This window comes from Anomaloglossus baeobatrachus, chromosome 1, assembly GCF_048569485.1.
Source record: "Anomaloglossus baeobatrachus isolate aAnoBae1 chromosome 1, aAnoBae1.hap1, whole genome shotgun sequence".
In the NCBI taxonomy this organism is placed as follows: Eukaryota; Metazoa; Chordata; class Amphibia; order Anura; family Aromobatidae; genus Anomaloglossus; species Anomaloglossus baeobatrachus.
In genome coordinates this window covers 709,986,333-710,011,685 of record NC_134353.1, presented here as the reverse complement: position 1 = coordinate 710,011,685, position 25,353 = coordinate 709,986,333, and the positions used below count along the sequence as shown (strand labels likewise).

At 47.6% G+C, this 25,353-nt stretch overlaps 1 protein-coding gene and 1 long non-coding RNA gene across 8 annotated transcripts in view; one reads left to right on the top strand and one right to left on the bottom strand.

Annotated features, from left to right (window-relative positions):
- Positions 1 to 15,059, bottom strand: part of LOC142249690 (uncharacterized) — a 185,242-nt gene extending 170,183 nt beyond the window's left edge. The window contains exon 1 of the long non-coding RNA XR_012725090.1: positions 14,994 to 15,059. This is a non-coding gene — a long non-coding RNA (uncharacterized LOC142249690). The remainder of the gene's footprint in view (positions 1 to 14,993) is intronic.
- The window catches only part of LOC142249623 (immunoglobulin lambda-1 light chain-like), a 757,490-nt gene that overhangs the window by 14,038 nt on the left and 718,099 nt on the right, over positions 1 to 25,353 (top strand). The window lies entirely within an intron of this gene.

The window sequence follows — 25,353 nt, the reverse complement described above, 5'->3', positions numbered from 1 at the left end:
GGAGGCCTAGTCAACAGAAGTGGTGGTGTCCATCCATTCACCACAACCCGTGGGTGGCGTCACGAACTTAATCCCGAAACAACTGCGGCCCCGGCCGTGGACCTCTCCACCGAACACCACCTCTCACGTAGCACCAGCAACTCCCTTTCAGAGCGATGTGACCCCCGAGTCCGTGAGGAGCTCGAGCCACCCACCGACGAGCACGGATCTGAGCGGCTCGGCAGCCGGCCGAGCCCTGGGCGGTACATTTACTCCTTTCAGTGCCATCTATTTACAGTCCCACTTTGCATTACATTACTCCTCGATAGTGATGGGCTGACCCAGACTGTAAAAATCTGCATGGTTTCAAAGGTGCCCAGGTGCCGGGCCCGAGATTCCAAGTATTTATCTGGATCCGGCACTGGGGAAATAAATAAAAAAAGAAAAGAAAAATAAGCGCTTTATACTTACCGAGGCTCCATCGCAACTGTACACTGTTCTGGCATGGCTGTACACTGCTCCCGAGGTCTCTCCTTCACTTACTGGGTCACTAATAATTGCTTATCCATATTCACCGTTTTCCCTGCCCGACAACTGGCTTCTGTGATTGGTTGCACCAGCCTGTGTGACAGAGTCTGGCTGCAACCAATCCCAGACGTCAGGACGGCTGGTGGGCAGGTAAAGCAGTGCAACTGTCACAGTTGTTTCTTGCTTTTGAGTTTAGTGACAGGTGTAGGGTCTAAGTCTCACTTTTCCCTGTGAGCCTGCTATTTAAATGTGTTTTATTTTCCTTTGGCAGGTGTAAGTTTAATGGCAGTATTCCTTGCCAGCAAGCAGCTTTAGTACCGTCTATACCGTCTACTACCATCAGAGGGTGCTAATTATTCTTTATTAGTGATGAGCGAGCATGCTTGTAACTACTCGGTACTCGCACGAGTATCGCTGTACTCGGGCTGCTCGGCGGGGACCGAGTAATCTCGCGATACTCGTGCTGTACTCGTGGTCTTCATTTCTGCATGTTGGCGCTCTTTTGAGAGCCAGCCCTCATGCAGGGATTGGCTGGCAGACCACTGCAATGCCACAGCCCTGTTAGTTGTGGAATTGCAGTGATTGGCCGGCCTGCACAGCGTGACCGAGCCTTTATATCGGCAGGCGCGCTGTGCTCTGCTCACAGCTATCCAGACAGTCAGTGCAGGGAGAGTGTCGCTGATTCAGGGAAAGCTTTGCGGCCCTTTATAGTTAGTTCCGGAGCAGGGCTGCAAACAGTGTGACCAGAAGTCCTTCTCAGGACTATTCTAGTTGTATACAGGCAGGCAGGGTATAGCCAGGTCGGAGTACAGTAGCAGAGTCCTTCTCAGGACTATTGTTGCTATATACAGGCAGGGTATAGCCAGGTCGGAATACAGGCTAGTGACCAGAAGAGTCCTTGTCAGGACTATTGTAGCAGTATACAGGCAGGCAGGCAGGCAGGGTAGTGGTGACCGTATACCAGCCTTCATCATATCTGGGGCTGGTGTACACAGTGTAAAACAGTCCAGATAGTGTCAGACTTCTCAGTAATTGTCGCTCCTAAAAACCAGTTAGGTTCTTATTGCGTCCGTGCTTGCATTTAAAAACAGCACGTGTGTGGCAGTCGGTGGCAGGGTACAGGTGCGCGTTTTGCACAAACTATTATATAACGCACAAGTGTAGTGTATAATATACGTCAGTCAGCAGTGTCTGATAGTGTCAGACTTCTCAGTAATTGTCGCTCCTAAAAACCAGTTAGGTTCTCATTGCGTCCGTGCTTGCATTTAAAAACAGCACGTGTGTGGCAGTCGGTGGCAGGGTACAGGTGCGCGTTTTGCACAAACTATTATATAACGCACAAGTCTAGTGTATAATACACGTCAGTCAGCAGTGTCTGATAGTGTCAGACTTCTCAGTAATTGTCGCTCCTAAAAACCAGTTAGGTTCTTATTGCGTCCGTGCTTGCATTTAAAAACAGCACGTGTGTGGCAGTCGGTGGCAGGGTACAGGTGCGCGTTTTGCACAAACTATTATATAACGCACAAGTGTAGTGTATAATACACGTCAGTCAGCAGTGTCTGATAGTGTCAGACTTCTCAGTAATTGTCGCTCCTAAAAACCAGTTAGGTTCTCATTGCGTCCGTGCTTGCATTTAAAAACAGCACGTGTGTGGCAGTCGGTGGCAGGGTACAGGTGCGCGTTTTGCACAAACTATTATATAACGCACAAGTGTAGTGTATAATACACGTCAGTCAGCAGTGTCTGATAGTGTCAGACTTCTCAGTAATTGTCGCTCCTAAAAACCAGTTAGGTTCTCATTGCGTCCGTGCTTGCATTTAAAAACAGCACGTGTGTGGCAGTCGGTGGCAGGGTACAGGTGCGCGTTTTGCACAAACTATTATATAACGCACAAGTCTAGTGTATAATACACGTCAGTCAGCAGTGTCTGATAGTGTCAGACTTCTCAGTAATTGTCGCTCCTAAAAAACAGTTAGGTTCTTATTGCGTCCGTGCTTGCATTTAAAAACAGCACGTGTGTGGCAGTCGGTGGCAGGGTACAGGTGCGCGTTTTGCACAAACTATTATATAACGCACAAGTCTAGTGTATAATACACGTCAGTCAGCAGTGTCTGATAGTGTCAGACTTCTCAGTAATTGTCGCTCCTAAAAACCAGTTAGGTTCTTATTGCGTCCGTGCTTGCATTTAAAAACAGCACGTGTGTGGCAGTCGGTGGCAGGGTACAGGTGCGCGTTTTGCACAAACTATTATATAACGCACAAGTGTAGTGTATAATACACGTCAGTCAGCAGTGTCTGATAGTGTCAGACTTCTCAGTAATTGTCGCTCCTAAAAACCAGTTAGGTTCTCATTGCGTCCGTGCTTGCATTTAAAAACAGCACGTGTGTGGCAGTCGGTGGCAGGGTACAGGTGCGCGTTTTGCACAAACTATTATATAACGCACAAGTCTAGTGTATAATACACGTCAGTCAGCAGTGTCTGATAGTGTCAGACTTCTCAGTAATTGTCGCTCCTAAAAACCAGTTAGGTTCTTATTGCGTCCGTGCTTGCATTTAAAAACAGCACGTGTGTGGCAGTCGGTGGCAGGGTACAGGTGCGCGTTTTGCACAAACTATTATATAACGCACAAGTGTAGTGTATAATACACGTCAGTCAGCAGTGTCTGATAGTGTCAGACTTCTCAGTAATTGTCGCTCCTAAAAACCAGTTAGGTTCTCATTGCGTCCGTGCTTGCATTTAAAAACAGCACGTGTGTGGCAGTCGGTGGCAGGGTACAGGTGCGCGTTTTGCACAAACTATTATATAACGCACAAGTCTAGTGTATAATACACGTCAGTCAGCAGTGTCTGATAGTGTCAGACTTCTCAGTAATTGTCGCTCCTAAAAACCAGTTAGGTTCTTATTGCGTCCGTGCTTGCATTTAAAAACAGCACGTTTGTGGCAGTCGGTGGCAGGGTACAGGTGCGCGTTTTGCACAAACTATTATATAACGCACAAGTGTAGTGTATAATACACGTCAGTCAGCAGTGTCTGACAGTGTCAGACTTCTCAGTAATTGTCGCTCCTAAAAACCAGTTAGGTTCTCATTGCGTCCGTGCTTGCATTTAAAAACAGCACGTGTGTGGCAGTCGGTGGCAGGGTACAGGTGCGCGTTTTGCACAAACTATTATATAACGCACAAGTCTAGTGTATAATACACGTCAGTCAGCAGTGTCTGATAGTGTCAGACTTCTCAGTAATTGTCGCTCCTAAAAACCAGTTAGGTTCTTATTGCGTCCGTGCTTGCATTTAAAAACAGCACGTGTGTGGCAGTCGGTGGCAGGGTACAGGTGCGCGTTTTGCACAAACTATTATATAACGCACAAGTCTAGTGTATAATACACGTCAGTCAGCAGTGTCTGATAGTGTCAGACTTCTCAGTAATTGTCGCTCCTAAAAACCAGTTAGGTTCTTATTGCGTCCGTGCTTGCATTTAAAAACAGCACGTGTGTGGCAGTCGGTGGCAGGGTACAGGTGCGCGTTTTTCACAAACTATTATATAACGCACAAGTGTAGTGTATAATACACGTCAGTCAGCAGTGTCTGATAGTGTCAGACTTCTCAGTAATTGTCGCTCCTAAAAACCAGTTAGGTTCTCATTGCGTCCGTGCTTGCATTTAAAAACAGCACGTGTGTGGCAGTCGGTGGCAGGGTACAGGTGCGCGTTTTGCACAAACTATTATATAACGCACAAGTCTAGTGTACAATACACGTCAGTCAGCAGTGTCTGATAGTGTCAGACTTCTCAGTAATTGTCGCTCCTAAAAACCAGTTAGGTTCTCATTGCGTCCGTGCTTGCATTTAAAAACAGCACGTGTGTGGCAGTCGGTGGCAGGGTACAGGTGCGCGTTTTGCATAAACTATTATATAACGCACAAGTCTAGTGTATAATACACGTCAGTCAGCAGTGTCTGATAGTGTCAGACTTCTCAGTAATTGTCGCTCCTAAAAACCAGTTAGGTTCTTATTGCGTCCGTGCTTGCATTTAAAAACAGCACGTGTGTGGCAGTCGGTGGCAGGGTACAGGTGCGCGTTTTGCACAAACTATTATATAACGCACAAGTGTAGTGTATAATACACGTCAGTCAGCAGTGTCTGATAGTGTCAGACTTCTCAGTAATTGTGGCTCCTAAAAACCAGTTAGGTTCTCATTGCGTCCGTGCTTGCATTTAAAAACAGCACGTGTGTGGCAGTCGGTGGCAGGGTACAGGTGCGCGTTTTGCACAAACTATTATATAACGCACAAGTCTAGTGTATAATACACGTCAGTCAGCAGTGTCTGATAGTGTCAGACTTCTCAGTAATTGTCGCTCCTAAAAACCAGTTAGGTTCTTATTGCGTCCGTGCTTGCATTTAAAAACAGCACGTGTGTGGCAGTCGGTGGCAGGGTACAGGTGCGCGTTTTGCACAAACTATTATATAACGCACAAGTGTAGTGTATAATACACGTCAGTCAGCAGTGTCTGATAGTGTCAGACTTCTCAGTAATTGTCGCTCCTAAAAACCAGTTAGGTTCTCATTGCGTCCGTGCTTGCATTTAAAAACAGCACGTGTGTGGCAGTTGGTGGCAGGGTACAGGTGCGCGTTTTGCACAAACTATTATATAACGCACAAGTCTAGTGTATAATACACGTCAGTCAGCAGTGTCTGATAGTGTCAGACTTCTCAGTAATTGTCGCTCCTAAAAACCAGTTAGGTTCTCATTGCGTCCGTGCTTGCATTTAAAAACAGCACGTGTGTGGCAGTCGGTGGCAGGGTACAGGTGCGCGTTTTGCACAAACTATTATATAACGCACAAGTCTAGTGTATAATACACGTCAGTCAGCAGTGTCTGATAGTGTCAGACTTCTCAGTAATTGTCGCTCCTAAAAACCAGTTAGGTTCTTATTGCGTCCGTGCTTGCATTTAAAAACAGCACGTGTGTGGCAGTCGGTGGCAGGGTACTGGTGCGCGTTTTTCACAAACTATTATATAACGCACAAGTGTAGTGTATAATACACGTCAGTCAGAAGTGTCTGATAGTGTCAGACTTCTCAGTAATTGTCGCTCCTAAAAACCAGTTAGGTTCTCATTGCGTCCGTGCTTGCATTTAAAAACAGCACGTGTGTGGCAGTCGGTGGCAGGGTACAGGTGCGCGTTTTGCACAAACTATTATATAACGCACAAGTCTAGTGTATAATACACGTCAGTCAGCAGTGTCTGATAGTGTCAGACTTCTCAGTAATTGTCGCTCCTAAAAACCAGTTAGGTTCTTATTGCGTCCGTGCTTGCATTTAAAAACAGCACGTGTGTGGCAGTCGGTGGCAGCGTCAGGCTCCACATTGTCCCTGGATAGAGACGTGCATGATGGCCTGTAAACATGAAGTGCCCATTGTAAGGAAGTGGGTCTATTGTAGTATAGCCCTTAGGCAGGGCAGCCAAAAATTGGGAGGCTCCACATTGTCCCTGGATAGAGATGTGCATGAGGGCCTCAAAACATTGTTCCCATTGCAAAGGAGCGGGTCTCCTGTCGTTGTAATGCCCATTCAGATAGAATGGGCGAAAAAATTTACCACTGGGGGTATACCTGAAACAACGGCTTAACTATTGTAACGGTCACCATGATGGCGCATGAGGAGAAGGAGGAGCAGTCCAGCGATTAGCCAAAGTCCAGAAGTGTGTTACCATGGGTGAGTGGAGGTACATGGCAAATTCCCGTTACAAACTTTAAATTCCGCTGTAATTTGCTGTTGGTGTGTGTGGTGAAGTCTGGCCAAATCCAACCCTTGTTCATCTTGATCAGAGTCAGCCTGTCAGCATTTACAGTTGACAGGCGGGTGCGTTTATCTGTAATGATTCCACCTGCGGCACTAAAAACACGCTCTGACAAAACGCTAGCGGCAGGGCAGGCCAGGACTTCCAAGGCGTAGAAAGCCAATTCATGCCACGTGTCCAGCTTGGATACACATTAATTGTAAGGCACAGAGGAATGTCGGAGTACAGTTGTTTGATCTGCAAGGTACTCCTTGAGCATCTGGGCAAACTTAGGATTTCTTGTGGCACTACCCCTCACCTCAGGGGCTGTGGTATGTGAGGGGCTGAGAAAACTGTCCCACATCTTAAAGACTGTTCCCCTACCTCTGGCGGATTGGACTTGTGCCCCTCTCGGCTGTACGCCTTGGTTGTCCACTGATTCCTGACCTATGCCGCTATCGTTTTGTGAGGGGAATGCTTTGCCTACTTCCGTGACTATGGCCTTCTGGAACTGCTGCATTTTTCCTGACCTCTCCGCCTCGGGAATAAGAGACATAAAGTTCTCCTTGTAGCGTGGGTCTAACAGTGTTACCAACCAGTAATGATTGTCGGCCAAGATGTTCTTAACGCGAGGGTCACGAGACAGGCAGCTTACCATAAAGTCAGCCATGTGTGCCAGACTCTTAACAGCCATCACTTCAGTATCCTGACCAACACGATGACTGAACATGCTGTCCTCCTCCTCCTCCTCCTCATCATCTACCCTGTCCTCTGGCCAGCCACGCTGAACCGAGGATATGACTGCATGTCATATCCTCAATTTGGCCAGAGAGTTGCTCCATGTCTTCATCCTCCTCCTCGTCATAGTCCTCCACTGCACGTTGTGATGAGACGAGGCTGGGCTGTGTGTTATCATCACCCACACCCACTACTGTTTCTTGCTCAAACTCATCGCGCTCCGCCTGCAATGCATCATGGTTGTTTTTTGAGCAGAGACCATTTTAGAAGGCAGAGAAGCGGTATGGTGACGCTAATAATGTCGTCATCGCCGCTCACCATCTTGGTGGAGTCCTCAAAGTTTTGGCGGATGGTGCATAGGTCGGACATCCCTCTCCACTCCTCAGGTGTTATGTGTGGAGTTTGACCCATTTCCCGACGGCTTAGGTGATGCAGGTACTCAACAACTGCCCTCTTCTGCTCACATTTCCTGACCAACTTGTGCAGAGTTGAATTCCAACGCGTGGGGACATCACACACCAGTCTGTGTGCCGGAAGATGCAAACGGCGTCTTAAGCCGGCAAGGCCGGCTGAAGCAGTAGGTGACTTTCGAAAATGTGCAGACAGGCGGCGAACTTTTACCAGCAGATCAGACAGCTCTGAGTATGACTTTAGAAACCGCTGAACCACGAGGTTGAGCACATGGGCCACGCATGGAACATGTGTCAGCTGGCCTCGCCTCAAAGCCGCCACCAGGTTCCGGCCATTGTCACACACGACCTTTCCTGGCTTTAGGTTCAGAGTTGTGAGCCAGTGATCTGCCTGCTGTTTCAGAGCTGTCCACTCCACACCTCTTCTGCATTGTGGGGTTTGTCACCTATGCAGATTAGCTTCAGCACTGCCTGTTGCCGCTTCGCCGAGGCAGTGCTGCAGTGCTTCTGTGTCGCCCTGGACAAGCCAGGGGCCACAGAGCACAACACTTACACACCCCACACTCCCTGCAGGCATATCATAGTCAAAACACAAAATCCTTGTTGCCTTCCCCAGGGGCTGTTGTCCACACCAGGGTGTGGAGCCAGGCGGTTGGTCTCCACCCACCGAGGAGGAGGGAAAACACAGGCAGTGAGAGTTAAGCTAAGGAAGTGGAAGGAGGAAAGTAGTAGAGAGGAGAAAAGTGACAGCAAAGAGCCTGAAGTTGGTCCGGGTGTGTGGCCCGGACAGGACAGCAAGGTTGGCAGGATGTGGTGACCGTCTGCAGTGGAGGCCGATTGGAGTCTGCCGTAAGGACCGTGGACGGGTGGTGACCCGGCCGTACCGGACCGGTATACAAAGAGAAGCCAGCACCATTGGCAGAGGACTTTCGGATCCCGGCAAGGCTTGGTGTCGCCGTGAATTTGCCAAATCCGTTAGTGAAGGGAACCTCAGGGTTTCCAAACAGCCAAGTCCAGATAGAAGGCAACCGTACAACCGTGAAGGGGAGACACCGCCACCGCCAAGGGCAACCGTCTCCCAGGGCCAGCGCCTGTGGGCAAAAGGGGCTCCTCCGGCCCATATCCAGGTCGGGGAGCGGGTTACCGTTGGGAAACCATCACTACCAACACTTAACTTAGGTGCAGGGAGAGACAGTCATCACTAACCTGCAGGGAGGAACAACCGCAGCCGTCCGAGTGACCCGTCCATCCAGCCACTTGTTTTACCGTGAACTGTGTCATCATCATTGGGCTGAGTGAGTACCTCCGTGCCGTGCGGCACAGCGCTGCCCCTGCGACCCTGCACCTCATCAGGCCCCGCAACCCGCCTGTCATCCATCTCTACCCCATCACCAGGCCCCGGGACAACCAACCCCCCTACCCACGGAGGGGAGAAATAACAACAAAGCTGCTCCCTGTCACAGGCTCCCGGGATCCCCGTCCAGAGCAGCGGTGGTGTGTCCACACAATCACCACAACCGTGGGTGGCGTCACGGACAATATCCCCAAAACCACCCCTTTTCACTCACGGGCGAGTAGCGCCGCTCGAGTCCCCGGGATCCGGCCATCGCTCGAGCCAACGAGCAGCAGCAGCCGTAGAGCAGCGTCAGCCGGACCCGAGCAGTGGGAGAGCGCACCGTCCCCTCCTCCGCCCGCGACACTTCCAGCTTGGGACTGGTGTGGAGGGTAAAGTGGATGAGGATGCGCAGGAGGAGGAGGAGGCTGAGGAGCATGACATTCCGGAGCTGTAGAGTGTGTGTGAAACCCTGACTGAGGTAGGGCCTGCAAAACTTGGTGTGTGAAGGACGTGTTCCGTCCCTCGCTCAGACTGGGTCCCAGCTTGCACAATATTAACCCAGTGTGACGTCAACGAGATGTAGCGGCCTTGCCCACATGCACTTGTCCACGTGTCTGTGGTTAGGTGGACTTTGGCTGAAACAGCGTTGTTCAGGGCACGTGTGATGTTTTGTGACACGTGGTTATGCAATGCGGGGACGGCACACCGGGAGAAATAGTGGCGGCTGTGGACCGAGTAACGTGGGACAGCTGCCACCATCAGGTCGCGGAATGCTTCTGTCTCAACCAGCCTAAAAGGCAACATTTCCAGCGCAAGCAGTCGCAAAATGTTAGCATTTAGAACTGTGGCATGTGGGGTGTTGGCAGTGTATTTGCGCCTGCGTTCAAAGGTTTGCTGAATGGATAACTGAACGCTGCGCTGGGACAAGGACGTGCTTGATGATGGTGTTCTTTCTGCGTAGGCAACTGCAGGTGCAGGAGTGGAGGAGGCTTGTTCTCAGGCAGCATGGACAGGGGATTGGCTCGCATGCACAACCAGCGAAGACGTAGCAGTGACATCAGCAAGCACTGCTCCTCGACTCTGTTGTACTTCCCACAAAGTCGGGTGCTTGGCTGACATGTGCCTGATCATGCTGGTGGTGATCAGGCTGCTAGTTTTGGTACCCCTGCTGATGCTGGCATGGCAGGTGTTGCAAATGGCCTTTTTAGAATCATCTGGAGCCAACTTAAAAAACTGCCAGTGTCAGAGTTCCGGGTTTTCCAGTTTTCTTTTGAAAGAGCTTGCCCTTTGTTAACATGGAGTTTTCTGTTCTGTTGCCCTACTTCCTGTCCATCTGTTTAAAAGCCGCCCCTAAAGCTTAGTCCAGTGCCTGAGTATACTGCTTCCTGTGTGCTCCTGCCCTGCTGCTTTTGGTTCCTGATGGTTGTTTTCCAAGAGGATCCGAATAACAGACACCGACTCTGGACTTCATCTGGTATCATCTAGCTGTGCCCGGACTCCGTTTGCCGTCTTTGGTCGGCACTTCTGCCCGGTTCCTTCCGTTTAATACCACTCTGGACTCACATCACGTACGGACATTTTTGGAATTACCTATTGCCCTTTTGTGTCCCGGCTGCTGCGCATTTAGGGCTTCTGGGGTGATTGCCAGACAGTCCCTGTATAGGGGTTCGCTCTTGGTGGTCTCCCTGGGGGAGTCCGGTGCGCGGTCCCGGGAATTCCCTTTCGCTCCGTCCCTGGAAGGTATTTCCTGTATTTATGTTCTACTGTGTTTTTGTTCCGTTTATGTACATATTTGCTGGTTGCATATTATAAACGTCTTGCACCAAGAACTCGTCTCTGGTTGTCATTGCCCTAACGCAATCGAAATCCTCAATACATACAATAGTATTACAGCCAGACTCGGGAAGACCTAACATTTGTACAGGCACCTTGTGTCGTGTTGTTCCGGGGAACAGTTGCCTGACGTCTGCCTGGGGCCACCACTCTGCTTCTTACTGCCTGTTGGGATGCTACGCCTCCCTCCCCCTGTGCACTGCTGTCCTCGCTCTGCATATCCTCCTGCCAGGTTGGGTCAGTTACTGGATCATCCACCACGTCGTCTTCCTCTTCCGCACCCTGCTCCTCCTCCTGACTTCCTGACAATTGTGTCTCATCATCGTCCACCCCTTGTTGAGACACGTTGCCAACTTCGTGAGAACATGGCTGCTCAAATATTTGGGCATCTGTACATACAATCTCGTCATGGCCCACTTCAACAGGAGCTGGCGAGAGGCCAGAATTTGTGAATGGAAACGTGAACGAACAGCTCTTCCGAGTGTCCAAGTGTGGGATCAGTAATGTCCGTGGACGTGTACTCGGCCTGGTGGTAGGAAGGAGGATCAGGTTCTGAAATGTGCGGTGCAGTATCACGGCTACTGACACTTGACCGTGTGGAAGACAGAGTGTTTGTGGTGGTGCCAATCTGACTGGAAGCATTATCCGCTATCCAACTAACAACCTGTTGACACTGGTCTTGGTTCAAGAGCGGTGTACTGCTGCGGTCCCCAAGAATTTGGGACAGGACGTGCGAGCGACTAGATGTGGCCCTTTGTTGTGGCGAAATTAGAGCTTGCACACAACCTCGGTCTCTGCCTGCACCACCATCACGTCCACTTCCTTGTTCGTTGACAACGCCCTTGCGCATTTTGCAATGCTGTGCTGATGTGTATTCACTAGACTTGTGCGTTATATCCAAGTTTTTGCAAAACTCACACAAATGCAGCGGAAAGCTGCCACCAACAGGCACACACGTGCGGTTTTTAAATGCAAGCACGGAGGCACTAAGAACCTAACAGGTCTCTATCCAGGGACAACGTGGAGCCTCCCAATTTTTGGCTGCCCTGCCTAAGGGCTATACTACAATAGACCCACTTCCTTCCAATGGCCACTTCAGGTTTACAGGCCATCATGCACGTCTCTATCCAGGGACAACGTGGAGCCTCCCAATTTTTGGCTGCCCTGCCTAAGGGCTATACTACAATAGACCCACTTCCTTCCAATGGCCACTTCAGGTTTACAGGCCATCATGCACGTCTCTATCCAGGGACAACGTGGAGCCTCCCAATTTTTGGCTGCCCTGCCTAAGGGCTATACTACAATAGACCCACTTCCTTCCAATGGCCACTTCAGGTTTACAGGCCATCATGCACGTCTCTACCCAGGGACAACGTGGAGCCTCCCAATTTTTGGCTGCCCTGCCTAAGGGCTATACTATAATACACCCACTTCCTTACAATGGGCACTTCAGGTTTACAGGCCATCATGCACGTCTCTATCCAGGGACAATGTGGAGCCTCCCAATTTTTGGCTGCCCTGCCTAAGGGCTATACTACAATAGACCCACTTCCTTACAATGGGCACTTCAGGTTTACAGGCCATCATGCACGTCTCTATCCAGGGACAATGTGGAGCCTCCCAATTTTTGGCTGCCCTGCCTAAGGGCTATACTATAATACACCCACTTCCTGACAATGGACACTTAATGTTTTGAGGCCCTCATGCACGTCTCTACCCAGGGACAATGTGGAGCCTCCCAATTTTTGGCTGCCCTGCCTAAGGGCTATACTATAATACACCCACTTCCTTACAATGGGCACTTCAGGTTTACAGGCCATCATGCACGTCTCTATCCAGGGACAATGTGGAGCCTCCCAATTTTTGGCTGCCCTGCCTAAGGGCTATACTACAATAGACCCACTTCCTTACAATGGGCACTTCAGGTTTACAGGCCATCATGCACGTCTCTATCCAGGGACAACGTGGAGCCTCCCAATTTTTGGCTGCCCTGCCTAAGGGCTATACTATAATACACCCACTTCTTGACAATGGACACTTAATGTTTTGAGGCCATCATGCACGTCTCTATCCAGGGACAACGTGGAGCCTCCCAATTTTTGGCTGCCCTGCCTAAGGGCTGTACTATAATACACCCACTTCCTGACAATGGACACTTAATGTTTTGAGGCCCTCATGCACGTCTCTACCCAGGGACAACGTGGAGCCTCCCAATTTTTGGCTGCCCTGCCTAAGCGCTATACTATAATACACCCACTTCCTTACAATGGGCACTTCAGGTTTACAGGCCATCATGCACGTCTCTATCCAGGGACAATGTGGAGCCTCCCAATTTTTGGCTGCCCTGCCTAAGGGCTATACTACAATAGACCCACTTCCTTACAATGGGCACTTCAGGTTTACAGGCCATCATGCACGTCTCTATCCAGGGACAACGTGGAGCCTCCCAATTTTTGGCTGCCCTGGCAAAGGGCTATACTAAAATAGACCCACTTCCTTACAATGGGCACTTCAGGTTTACAGGCCCTCATGCACGTCTGTATGCAGGGGCATTGGTGAACCTCACAATTTTGGACTGCCCTGGCAAAGGAAAATACTACAAAGACTCAGTCACTTCCTCAAAATGGGCACATTAGACTCAAGAGGCCTTCATGTACGTCTCTTCTCAGGGACATCGGAGTGCCACACAATGTTTTCACGTAAAATCTTTCATGTATTAATCTCAAAAAGTAACATACACCAGCTCTATCTCACTATTGGGTATGTGCCCTTAACATTTCTGCCATGAAAAATCATTTTGGGGTCATTTTGGAAGGTTTTCTGGTGAGTCCGTAAAAATGGCGTGAAACGCGGACAAAATTGTTCACAGCTGTGACTTTTGAGTGATAAATGCTTCAAGGGGTCTTCCCCATGCTGTTGCCATGTCATTTGAGCACTCTTCTGAGACTTTTGTGACATTTTTAGGGTTTCTACATGCTGCCGGGGGGTCATTTCACAAAAATACTCGGGTCTCCCATAGGATAACATTGGGCTCGTTGCTCGGCCCGAGTACACGAGTATCTTGGGAGGCTCGGCCCGAGCTTCGAGCACCCGAGCTTTTTAGTACTCGCTCATCACTATTCTTTATTTATTTGGATGCTGGTCATAGAGCTGGAAGGAGCTGTTTGAAGTTGCTGCAGTCACAGTGCTGAATGCAGAAATGTGTTGTGGTGTTTTCCCCCTATCTGTCTTCCTTTCCCAGTGTGTTATTTCTGTGCAGCGGTGAGGCTAACATCCGTCACCTGCCCACTCCATAGCCAGGGACTATCGTAGGGTCATCTCAGGACTTCAGGTTCTGGCTCAGCTACAGGTGAGGAACCTGTATAGTGACTGGCTAGGAGTACAGTGTACAGCGTCAGGTAAATGACGAGGTGTTCATCTTCCCTCTCACTAGCGCTAAGGTACACTGTTGTAAATTAGTACCCAGTGTGCACCTTACTTGTCTTGGTGTTACCCCTGATTTTTGTGTATTTGGCCTCCCCTAGTCCATGCATGATAGAAACTCTCTGCGGGTCAGTATAGTGGTATAAAAATAAATAAATAAATTAAAAAATTGGCGTAGGTTCCCCCTGTATTATGATACCCAACACAGTTAAAGCCCATGGCTATAGGCTGCAGCCTCCAGCCGTACACTTATCTTGGCTGTGTATCAGATTAAGAGGAACCACATGTGGCACTTTTTAATTATTTAAATAAATAATTAAAAAATTTGGTGTAAAGTCCCCCCAATTTTGATACCCAGCCATGATAAACCCCGACAGCTAGGGGTTGTATTCTCAGGTTGGGGACGTTCATCCTAAAAATATCAACCTGCAGCCGCCGCAACTGTCACATCCATTAGATGTGACAAGCCCGACATTTTACCCGGCTCTCACGATTGCCCTGGTGCGGTGGCAATCGAGGTAGTATAAAAGGTTAATAACAGCCCACAGCTGTCCCTAAGCTCCAGATTAGCAATGGCAGGCATCTATGAGACCCTCCATCACTAATCTGTAAGTGAAAGTAAATAAACATAAACACCCTTATCCTTTTGCAAACACCTAGAAGGGGAGGGGTGACATCAGAAACATGTGACGAGAACCAGCCCACATTTACAGCAGTTGTAATACACCTCTGCCAGGACAGACAGAACACAACTTGGAGACCCATCTTAGAGTCTTGATACTTAAAAATATTGCAAGCAGACAGCAGCACAGTGGCATCAATTGACACCCCCCCCCCCCCCATTTACCCAGAGTGCCTTTGCACAGCAGGGAGCTATAGACCATACAACACACAGGATGTGCCTCGGTGTCTCACATGGTTCAAAAACAACAGGCATGGTTACTTCCATAACAGTTGAAGGTCTCTCACTCACCTCGACTGTAGCTTGTAAACAAGTGGAGGTTCTGTGGTTGGAGACCTGTGTGAGAATAATTTCGACGGTGATGCAGAGGAGGAGGAAGAAGCAGCATACGCAGTTGATGTGGCTGCCGGTGGCTAGCTAGGCCCAGTAGTCCGCATTATATACTACTTTGTAATTGATTTTTCCAGTATCTAGGTAGCAGTGCCACCTTGTGGTCCTTTACGATATTATTTTCCTTTTTTTTTTCTTTTTAGTATTTTAATAATTTAATAAAGATATATATTTGGTCAATTCTGATCTCCGGAGCACAGTTTTTCTGTAGGTATTCATAATATACCGGCTTTTTCCAAAAATAAGACTTCCACCAAAAATAAGCCCTAGCAGGGATTTTCAGCATTTTCAGAGCAAGGCTAAATATAAGCCCTCTCCTGAAAATAAGCCCTAGTCGCGGATCAATAATAAAGTGTCCGTGCAGCTAAAAAAGTTACAGATACTTCAGGACACTTCATTATATACGGCGGGCACCCTGTAACCACACTCACCTGACACTAAGCGGCAGGACCTGCAGTGATCGCACCCCCGCACACATCAGATCTCACACACACACATCAGATCTCACACACACACATCAGATCTCACACACACACATCAGATCTCACACACACACATCCGATCTCACACATAAATATCCGATCTCACACACAAACATCGAATCTCACACACAATCAGATCGCACACATAATCGGATCGCACACACAAACATCAGATCACACACAAACATAAAATCACACACACAAACATTGGATCGCACACACTTCGGATCACACACATACTCACTTCATCCAGCGACAAAGATCTCTTCTCACCGGCAGAATCCTGAGAGGCAGTGCGGTGGAGCGCAAGTACCTGCCGCAACAGGACCTGCAGTCAGACACGTGACTTCCTCCCATCAATCCCTGTGGCCGAAAGCTCTGAATGTGATGTGATGTGAGCGTGCGATCTGTGTGTGTGCATGTGATCTGCTGTGTGTGTGTGTGTGCGTGCGAGTGTGCGATCTGCTGTGTGTGTGTGTGCAATGTGCTGTGTGTGACAGCCAGCAGTAGGGGAGGACAGCATGCAGCACCCACCGGAAATCACAGGGAGGACCTGGGAGCTACGCAGACATCCAGGTCTGGTAAGTATGAGTCTCCTGGGAAGTGGGGGGTCTGCTTTTTTTGAGGGGTAAACTTACCCCCCAACCGTGTTTCTCCAAGAATAAGACCTCCTCCAAAAATAAGCCCTAGTGCTTTTTTGGGGGGCAAAAAAAATATAAGACATTGACTAATTTTTGGAAAAACACGGGAGTGCTTGACCAAACAGATTTTTGTCCATATCTATTCTCCCTATATTTGATATAATTCATATATTCACCTATTTAATTCTGATCTGGGATAAGTTTATATAGTGTATTTATATATAATTATAGCGCAGTAGGATTCCCACAGTAATGCATTTTGGTTGCGCATGTACCAGTTAATGCATGTAGTTGTCAAATTATTTGAATTTTTGCCTCTACTGAGTCATTGTTTACAACATTGGCAGATAACGAAAATTGGGTCACATTTTGCTTTCTCAAAAAAGGCCCAGGATAGGCAACCCTTCCTGCAAACTGCAGAACCGTGATCGCTGCTGGCCACAGCCAGAGTTGTGGCTGAGAATGCAGCGCTTTTCATGGTTGCATCACTATTTGTTTGTGGGATCTACAAATTCATCATCAGGCTCTATGTTGTCCCACTTCTCCTCTTCCTGACCTGACTTCACAGCACAGTACGGGTATTTGCGTTTCATCAACATCACCTCCACCCCTGGGGGTTAATGTCAGTTGACGAGGGTCGAGATCCTGCTGGGACCCTACTTCGTCTGGGCTAAGATCCAACTCACAAATATTTTGGGCATGGGTGCAGATGCTTTCCTCCTCTTGAGCCTGCAAATCTTTGGAGCAGACCTCTGATGCCCATGGTATAGAATGTTTGAACAGCACTGCAGATTCGCCCATGTGTCGTTCACTGCAGTCAGTTTGCCGATTGTAGATTTGTGACTCTATGGGAAACAAGTGTAATTGGGTTGGCACCTCTGAGGAATGAACTGTGTGTAATGCTGAGGTGCAGGAAGAGGAGGAGAGGTCACTTGATGCAGTGCTTGCCATCCACTCTAGCGCATGCTGTTTATCAGCCTCATTTCGAAGTTAAAGTGATGTGGTGCTGCCAAAAAAATCAAATGGAATAGGCTATCCAGTAACGGAAGTTGTCCTCACTTCTCTTGGGAAAGGATGATCTGGTGTTTGCTCACTAGAGCTTTGACTAGCAGAACTTCCCACACGTACACCTCCAACACCTCGCCTATTCACCCTTCCACCACAGCCTCGTTGTGATTTACCACTCATGATTGATGTACCCTTCCCCTTTCAAACAGATGTTTTGCAACCCTACGCCCAGACTTGTCAGACACCTGGTTTCAATGTTGTAAAAAGCAGTAAAATGTACCAATAACTCAAAATGTAATTCACTTGCAATGCAAGACCTTTTTACCTAGTTCACTTGGAAATTTACAGCAGGCAGTACTAACTAACAATACCTAGAAATGTGCTTGACTGCATAATTTTGAGCAGGCAATGAAAACTACCAAGACCTTTTTAGCTAGTACACTAGAAAATTTACAGCAGGCAGTACTAACTAACAATACCTAGAAATGTGGTTGACTGGGTAATTTTCAGCAGGTAATGAAAACTGCTAATACCTTTTTAGCTACTTCACTAGCAAATTTACAGCACGCAGTACTAACTAACAATACTTAGAAAGTATTCAAGTGAATACTTCTCGCAGTTGAAAAATATACATAAAAATAATAAACATAATGACCTGGTCAAAATAGTCACTTGCCTTTAATTGTGCACATAGTGTAAATAATCTTGAAAAAAGGGGTCACTCAGAGTACTAAAAAATATTTCATGGTCAGGAATTCCACAAATATCAATGTCACAGAGCAACCTCAATAATATCTGTCATATGTAGCCACAAAAGCAGCAGCCACATAATTTACTCACTCATCAATAAGTACAGTTGATCATTAGATTTACCTTTCCATATCCGAAGACCTTTTTTTTAATCTTTCAAACTTCTTCTATAATGTCCCCTTCATTGCCATTGTATAAATCAATATAATTCTGTGACTACTAGGAGGAGAGCATGACATACTTTTTACATTAACGTTTTATTATACCAGTGCAGACACTTAATGACCATTTGTACAAGAAGAATATGTGGGTCCTTTGCAGTTCAATAGTTCATACAGAATTCCACCTGCTTTGGAGGTAGAAGTGGCTTGAGCCTGTATGGTTACAGGTTGCAACAATGGTATGACCGCCCCTGAACAGAACAGTATATATATAACGCACTAACAATACAATACGTAAAAAGTTTCTTAGCTTCCAAAGTGCTGACAGTCTTTTATCAATTAACTCCGTCTATTCTGGTAATCCTGCTCTATGTGGTGATTATTATATTTCCTCTAGTTAATCATTGGGAAGGTTAGAACATCTAGAATTGTAGAAGTCAGCTGAACACTATGGCCCTGATTGAAGCTTTTATGCCAGAAAACTGCCTTAATTTTTTTTTTTTTTAAAGTTGCAAAATTTTTGTGAAGTTCTATGTTAGGTAATAATTTTGTGACTTTTGGTTGTTTCACACCATTTTTACCTGTCTTCCTAAAGCCCCATATCTCACTCCAGTCATTGACAAGAATATGGTGGGGAACAAGCAGAGGTGCAAACCACTTCTTACCTTCCCTAATTAATTAAAAGGTGTGCACCTCTTAATGAATCAGGGGCCTCGCCCTGCACCCCACCCCCTCATCAAGACTGACGTGAAAAACACTGGTCTTTATGATTTAGGGCCTACAGTATGTAGAATAAAGGTTGCCCTGTTTGAAAAACCATAAACCATAAGCACAATGCTATTTAGAGGCACACAGAATGTCATACTGCAGACTTCTAGGCACTCTATGTTCAATCATATGATGCTTCAAATGGCGTCTAAATCCAACATTTTGATCCTGCATAATGCAGTATAGCCAAGAGGGAAAATCTCTGTATAATGAAGTCCAATGGAAGACACCAAATCTGCTGGTTAGTCAGATTGTCTATGATTCTAACAGCTACCAGTCTGAACCTGCTGTATCTTACTATGCTCAAGACTGGAGCTTCTTTATGGTACTATCTAATGAGGAGGATAAATGATATTAATCTGTTTTTACCCAGATTAAAAAGATGTGGCAGATCCTGGCAGAGGTAAAGAACAGCGCAGTGTATAAAGTGCTGTACTATGCTGCGGAGAGGTACAATGAGATAGCCAATTACTGGCCTTCAGGAATACTTATTGGATCTACCTGCCTCTATTGTGATGCGGTCTGTATATTGTGGTCAGTCTCGTGCATTTTATTGGTAAAATCTCCTTGATGGACTGGGTCTTTTAAAAAGTTTTATGTGTCAAAGACCAGCACTGCCTGTAGCATTGTAAGTTGAACCTGGCATCAAGTAAGATTGCTAAATACATGTTGACGATACATTTTGTCTATGACTAAAGATGTCCTGCATTTACACTTTATAAGGAGATACCGTATTATCTTGAATAAACAATGATTGAGATGGAAATACTTTGCAAGTTGAAAATACAGATGGGTCTATCCCCCAGTAACTTCTTGGATGATACACTTCCATTATTTGCATACTTTCTTAAAAGGAAGGTGCAGCGATTCTTATTTGTGTATTAATAATTATGTCATCAATTATTTTAATACAAAATAATTAAATTCACTATTTTTATAGATATATTTTATTATATTTTTATTGAAACTCCAACGTAAAGAGAATAATTATTTACCAGTTTCCCGAGCAGCTGTAACACTACTTCCAGGGCCACTCATTATTAGGGATGAGCGAATGTATTCACCACTATTCGGTATCCGACAGATAATGGGGTATTTGCACTATTCGCGAGCCGACGGATAAAACAACATCCGCTCCGATACTTTCATTTTCATTTCTGACTTCCTGGCGCCTGTTGTCAGGCTACCACCAAGGGGAGCTGGAGCCCTGCCGGAAAAGACACTACACAGAGTTGACTCAGCATGGAGGTGAACACACAGTGTGTGCTGGAGCACTGCCCTGCAGGATCAGCCAGAATACAGAGGCCATGGGGCGTGCGGGGGATGGTCAAGCAGGCCAGGTCATACACAGTACGATGAGAAAGAAGACTGGAGGAACGAGGAAAAGTGGGGTCGAGGTCAGACCGAGGTCAGTACCAGAGGAAGCAACCGAGTTGGGAGGTAGGAGAAGGGGGAACAACTGGGGCTATTATAAGAAGGAAGGAGGTGGGACAGAACACAGACAGAGAACAGGGGAAAGACGGATCAGGAAACACTTACAGAGACCAGCAATCACAGGCAAAGCAGTGCTAAGCTTATAGCCGGTGCTGGTTCACCTGAGATGACAGAATTTAAAGCATCCAAGCTCCAGAAGTGAGGCCCGAGAGAAGGTTCCACCCCCTAGCTATGTGGACGGGGAGGTGGAACCATGACACCTGTTTTCCAATGAACACATCCGATGTTGCTTGCCCTCACAGTAACGCCGCAGCTATCTTTGTTGTTCTGTTACTGTGATTGGTTTGGCTGCACAGCGTCATAGGGGCTATATAAGCAGCCGACATTTTGTGAACACGCAGTCATTGGAGAGCTGGCGGTGTAGATAGACTGTATTGTGTGCGGGAGAGCGTTCTTAGATCCAACTAATAAATAATCCTTGTAAGGGCTGAAAACAGTGTCCAGTAGCTGTTAGCAGCTCCATAAATCGCTCCATAAATCAGCACACGTCTTTTACCTAGTTGCCTGAACAGCTGTCAAACCAAATCACTTTTTTGACAAACAGAACCCAGGTCTTTCGGTCTCTCTGTATGTCTGTCTCTCCCTCTCCCCCCCTCTCTCATACTTACCGATCACTAACCGATCACCGACACTGTGCTGCACGGCTGTCACACTGCTCCGGTGGCTTCTCCTTTTTTGAAAATGCCGGCCGCTCATTGTTCCATCTCGTATTCCCTGCTTCCCCTGCCCACCGGCGCCTAAGATTTGTTACATTCAAATGTGCCCCCAAGATGGTTGACCTCGGGGAGATCAAAATCCAACACCGCGGAGACACCATCATGTGTTTCTCAACGCAGTGACACTAGAACAAGGCCCCCTGGGAAAATATGCAAAACAAGAATGCCGCGGAGACACCATCACATGTTTCTCAATGCCGGCAGGAAACTAGCCAGGTATTTCACCAGGAAGAACAACCACAGGAAGGGCAGTCTCCAGTCAAGGAAACCGCCTATACCAAAACATAGTATCCATCCACAGACAGCTGTTTCAGGGTATTTGCCCCTCATCAGTGTGGAGTAGGAAACTTGCTAGTGGGAGCAATGCCTAGTAGAAGACCACATAGGTACAGATGGTTGACCTCGGGGAGATCAACATCCAACACCGCGGAGACACCATCACGTGTTTCTCAATGCAGTGACACTAGAACAAGGCCCCCTGGGAAAATATGCAAAACAAGAATGCCGTGGAGACACCATCACATGTTTCTCAACACTGGCAAGAAACTAGCCAGGTGTTTCACCGGGAAGGAACAACCACGGGAAGGGCAGTCTTCAATCAAGGAAACTGCCTATACCAAAACATAGTATCTATCCACAGACAGCTGTTTCGGGGTATTTGCCCCTCGTCAGTGTGGAGTAGGAATCTGGCTAGTGGGAGCAATGCTTAGTAGAAGACCACATAGGTACAGATGGTTGACCTCGGGGAGATCAACATCCAACACCGCGGAGACACCATCACATGTTTCTCAACGCATGGACATTAGAACAAGGCCCCCTGGAAAAATATGCAAAAAAAGAATGCCGCGGCAACACCATCACATGTTTCTCAACACTGGCAAGAAACTAGCCAGGTCTTTCACCGGGAAGTAACAACAACAGGAAGGGCAGTCTCCAGTCAAGGAAAGTGCCTATACCAAAACATGGTATCCTTCCACAGACAGCTGTTTCAGGATATTTGCCCCTCATCAGTGGCTGGCTAGTTTCTTGCCAGTGTTGAGAAACATGTGATGGTGTCTCCATGGCATTCTTGTTTTGCATATTTTCCCAGGGGGTCCTTGTTCTAGTGTTACTGCGTTGAGAAACACGTGATGGTGTCTCCGCGGTGTTGGATGTTGATCTCCCCGAGGTCAACCATCTGTACCTATGTGGTCTTTTTCTAGACATTGCTCCCACTAGCCAGTTTCCTACTCCACACTGATGAGGGGCAAATACCCCGAAACAGCTGTCTGTGGATGGATACCATTGTTTTGGTATAGGCGGTTTCCTTGAATGGAGACTGCCCTTCCCGTGGTAGTTCCTTCCCGGTGAAAGACCTGGCTAGTTTCTTGCCAGCGTTGAGAAACATGTGATGGTGTCTCCGCAGAATTCTTGTTTTGCATATTCCCCCATGCTGAGTGATAGCTGTCTCCCTGCAACCAATCACAGCCGCCAGTGGGTGGGTCTATGTAGTGCAGTAAAATAAATACATAAATAATTAAAAAAACGGCGTGCGGTCGCCCCCAATTTTGATACCAGCCAAGATATAGCCACACGGCTGAAGGCTGGTATTCTCAGGATAGGGACCCCAACGTTATGGGGATCCCCCAGCTTAAAAATATCAGCCAGCATTGGATTGCGACAGTCCCAGGACTCTACCCAGCTCATCCCAAATTGCCCTGCTGCGGTGGCAATCGAGGTAAAAAGGAGTTAGTCGCAGCCCATAGCTGCCACTAGGTTCTAGGTTAATCATGGCAGGCGCCTATGAGACACCCCCATGATTAACCTGTAAGTGAAAGTAAATAAACCCAAACACCCAAAAAATCCTTTATTTGGAATAAAAGACAAAAATGCACCCTCGTTCACCACTTTATTAAAATCCCCAAATACCCCTCCAGGTCCGGCGTAATCCACACGAGGTCCCACAACGCATCCAGCTCTACTACATGAAGCTGACAGGAGCAGCCGTAGAACACCGCCACTCCTGTGAGCTCCACGCAGCAGTTGAAGTGAGTCACACTGTCAGCGGTGCCCTCACTCAGGTGATTTGCTGTCTCGGGTGGAGGACTCCAGTTGGCCGTGGGTAACCTAAGTGACCGCAAATCAGGTCTCTTTTTGCTGTCATTGAATGGAAACATTCCCCAACACGTCTGCTTGCTGTCAGAGAGTGGAAACATTCCCCACCATCTCTGCTTGCTGTCAGTGAATGGAAAAATTCCCCACCATCAATGCTTGCTGTCATTGAATGGTAACATTCCCCAACACATCTGCTTGCTGTTAGTGAGTGGAAACATTCCCCATCATCTCTGCTTGCTGTCAGTGAGTGGAAACATTCCCCATCATCTCTGCTTGCTGTCATTGATTGGAAACATTTCCCAACACATCTGCTTGCTGTCAGTGAATGGAAACATTTCCCAACACGTGTGCTTCCTGTCATTGAATGGAAACATTCCCCAACACGTCAGCTTGCTGTCAGTGAATGGAAACATTCCCCACCATCTCTGCTTTTTGTCAGGGAATGGAAACATTCCCCACCATCTCTGCTTGCTTTCAGTGAATGGAAACATTCCCCATTATCTCTGCTTGTAGTCAGTGAATGGAAACATTTCCCAACACGTCTGCTTTCTGTCATTGAATGGAAACATTCCCCAACACCTCAGCTTGCTGTCATTGAATGGAAACATTCTCCACCATCTCTGGTTGCTGTCAGTGAGTAGAAACATTCCCAAACACGTCTGCTTGCTGTCATAGACTGGAAACATTCCCCAACACCTCAGCTTGCTGTCAGTGAATGGAAATATTTCCCACCATCTCTGCTTGCTGTCAGTGAATGGAAACATTCCCCATCATCTCTGCTTGCTGTCATTGAATGGAAACATTCACAAAAATGTCTGCTTGTTGTCAGTGAATGGAAACATTCCCCATCATCTCTGCTTGCTGTCAGTGAGTGCAAATATTCCCCATAATCTCTGCTTGCTGTCATTGAATGGAAACATTCCCCAACATGTCTGCTTGCTGTCAGTGAATGAAAACATTCCCCACCATCTCTGCTTGCTGTCAGTGAGTGGAAACATTCCTCATTATCTCTACTTGCTGTCATTGAATGAAAACATTCCCCAACATGTCTGCTGGATGTCAGTGAATGGAAACATTCCCCAGCATCTCTGCTTGCTGTCAGTGAGTGGAAACATTCCCCATCATCTCTGCTTGCTGTCAGTGAATGGAAACATTCCCCACCATCTCTGCTTGCTGTCAGTGAGTGGAAACATTCCCCATCAGGGTTTTGGATGGATTTTTGACAGTGCGGTCTCACTCGCCTCTGATACATCCCCATAGAGCATGGCTGGCTGCGAGACAGACCCGCGCGATCAGAATGAACTTGGATGAACTTCACCCAACTTCATTGTCATTGCGCGGCTCTGTGTGTCCGCAAATTCCCTGAGTGACTGAAGTAAGTTACGCGATCAGCGGTGCCGTCACTCAGGTTACCCGCGGCCAGCTGCAGTCCTCAACCTGAGAGCTGTGGCCGCGGGTAACCTGAGTGACATCACAGCTGACAGTGCGACTCAATTCACTTGCTGCGTGGAGCTTACAGGAGGGGTGGTGTTCTACGGCCACTCCTGTCAGCTTCATGTAGCAGAGCTGGATGCGTCGTGGGACCTCGTGTGGATTATGCCGTACCTGGAGGGGTATTTGGGGATTTTAATAAAGTAGTGAAAGAGGGGATTTTTTTTGTCTTTTATTCCAAATAAAGGATTTTTTCGAGTGTATGTGTTTATTTACATTCACTTAAAGGTTAATCATTGGGGGTGTCTCATAGACGCCTGCCATGAGTAACCTAGGACTTAGTGGCAGCTATGGCTGCCATTAACTCCTTATTACCTCGATTGCCACTGCTCCAGGGCAATTCTGGATGAGCCAGGTAGAGTCCCAGGACTGTCGCATCTAATGGATGTAGCAATTCTGGGCGGCTACTGGCTGATATTTTTAGGCTGGGGGGCTCCCTATAACGTGGGGCTCCCCATCCTAAGAATACCAGCCTTCAGCCGTGTGGCTTTATATTGGCTGGTATCAAAATTGGGGGGACCGCATGCTGTTTTTTTATTATTTATTGTACTGCACTACATAGACCCGCCCACCGGAGGCTGTGATTGGTTGCAGTGTGACAGCTGTCACTCAGCGTGGTGGCACGTCCGAATGCAACCAATCATAGGCGCCAGTGG